Source organism: Musa acuminata, unplaced genomic scaffold, assembly GCF_036884655.1.
Source record: "Musa acuminata AAA Group cultivar baxijiao unplaced genomic scaffold, Cavendish_Baxijiao_AAA HiC_scaffold_1136, whole genome shotgun sequence".
NCBI classification, from domain to species: domain Eukaryota; kingdom Viridiplantae; phylum Streptophyta; class Magnoliopsida; order Zingiberales; family Musaceae; genus Musa; species Musa acuminata.
In genome coordinates, this window is record NW_027021348.1 from 7,724,288 (window position 1) to 7,726,787 (window position 2,500).

A 2,500-nucleotide genomic window follows, 5' to 3' on the forward strand; every position below is an offset into this window, starting at 1 on the left:
TTTTGGCCTGTTTTTGGGCTGTTCTTGCGTGCCGCGGCGACCGTCGTGAGCGGAGCAAAATGTCAGCCATCTCAGCACCCTGGAACCCCCCGGGTGGCACAGGGCTGGATGGGGCTTTCGTATAGCAGGGACGGTGCTGCCTCTCGCTTCGCTCGCTGTTCGCCGCTCGCCGCTCGCTCGCGCAGCCAAAAATGGCCAGTTTTGGCCCGTTTTTGGGCAGTTTTGGCCTGTTTTTGGGGTGTTCTTGCGTGGCGTGGCGACCGTCGTGAGCGGAGCAAAATGTCAGCCATCTCAGCACCCTGGAACCCCCCGGGTGGCACAGGGCTGGATGGGGCTTTCGTATAGCAGGGACGGTGCTGCCTCTCGCTTCGCTCGCTGTTCGCCGCTCGCCGCTCGCTCGCTGTTCGCCGCTCGCCGCTCGCTCGCGCAGCCAAAAATGGCCAGTTTTGGCCCGTTTTTGGGCAGTTTTGGCCTGTTTTTGGGGTGTTCTTGCGTGGCGCGGCGACCGTCGTGAGCGGAGCAAAATGTCAGCCATCTCAGCACCCTGGAACCCCCCGGGTGGCACAGGTCTGGATGGGGCTTTCGTATAGCAGGGACGGTGCTGCCTCACGCTTCGCTCGCTGTTCGCCGCTAGCCGCTCGCTCGCGCAGCCAAAAATGGCCAGTTTTGGCCCGTTTTTGGGCAGTTTTGGCCTGTTTTTGGGCTGTTCTTGCGTGGCGCGGCGACCGTCGAGAGCGGACCAAAATGTCAGCCATCTCAGCACCCTGGAACCCCCCGGGTGGCACAGGGCTGGATGGGGCTTTCGTATAGCAGGGACGGTGCTGCCTCACGCTTCGCTCGCTGTTCGTCGCTCGCCGCTCGCTCGCGCAGCCAAAAATGGCCTGTTTTGGCCCGTTTTTGGGCTGTTTTGGCCTGTTTTTGGGCTGTTCTTGCGTGGCGCGGCGACCGTCGTGAGCGGAGCAAAATGTCAGCCATCTCAGCACCCTGGAACCCCCCGGGTGGCACAGGGCTGGATGGGGCTTTCGTATAGCAGGGACGGTGCTGCCTCACGCTTCGCTCGCTGTTCGCCGCTCGCCGCTCGCTCGCGCAGCCAAAAATGGCCTGTTTTGGCCCGTTTTTGGGCTGTTTTGGCCTGTTTTTGGGCTGTTCTTGTGTGGCGCGGCGACCGTCGTGAGCGGAGCAAAATGTCAGCCATCTCAGCACCCTGGAACCCCCCGGGTGGCACAGGGCTGGATGGGGCTTTCGTATAGCAGGGACGGTGCTGCCTCACGCTTCGCTCGCTGTTCGCCGCTCGCCGCTCGCTTGCGCAGCCAAAAATGGCCTGTTTTGGCCCGTTTTTGGGCTGTTTTGGCCTGTTTTTGGGCTGTTCTTGCGTGGCGCGGCGACCGTCGTGAGCGGAGCAAAATGTCAGCCATCTCAGCACCCTGGAACCCCCCGGGTGGCACAGGGCTGGATGGGGCTTTCGTATAGCAGGGACGGTGCTGCCTCACGCTTCGCTCACTGTTCGCCGCTCGCCGCTCGCTCGCGCAGCCAAAAATGGCCTGTTTTGGCCCGTTTTTGGGCTGTTTTGGCCTGTTTTTGGGCTGTTCTTGCGTGGTGCGGTGACCATCGTGAGCGGAGCAAAACGTCAGCCATCTCAGCACCCTGGAACCCCCCGGGTGGCACAGGGCTGGATGGGGCTTTCGTATAGCAGGGACGGTGCTGCCTCTCGCTTCGCTCGCTGTCCGCCGCTCGCCGCTCTCTCGCGCAGCCAAAAATGGCCAGTTTTGGCCCGTTTTTGGGCCGTTTTGGCCTGTTTTTGGGCTGTTCTTGCGTGGTGCGGCGACCGTCGTGAGCGGAGCAAAATGTCAGCCATCTCAGCACCCTGGAACCCCCCGGGTGGCACAGGGCTGGATGGGGCTTTCGTATAGCAGGGATGGTGCTGCCTCACGCTGCGCTCACTGTTCGCCGCTCGCCGCTCGCTCGCGCAGCCAAAAATGGCCTGTTTTGGCCCGTTTTTGGGCTGTTTTGGCCTGTTTTTGGGCTGTTCTTGCGTGGTGCGGTGACCATCGTGAGCGGAGCAAAACGTCAGCCATCTCAGCACCCTGGAACCCCCCGGGTGGCACAGGGCTGGATGGGGCTTTCGTATAGCAGGGACGGTGCTGCCTCTCGCTTCGCTCGCTGTCCGCCTCTCGCCGCTCGCTCGCGCAGCCAAAAATGGCCAGTTTTGGCCCGTTTTTGGGCCGTTTTGGCCTGTTTTTGGGCTGTTCTTGCGTGGTGCGGCGACCGTCGTGAGCGGAGCAAAATGTCAGCCATCTCAGCACCCTGGAACCCCCCGGGTGGCACAGGGCTGGATGGAACTTCGTATAGCAGGGACGGTGCTGCCTCTCGCTTCGCTCGCTGTCCGCCACTCGCCGCTCGCTCGCGCAGCCAAAAATGGCCAGTTTTGGCCCGTTTTTGGGCCGTTTTGGCCAGTTTTTGGCCTGTTCTTGCGTTGCGCGGTGACCGTCGAGAGCGGAGC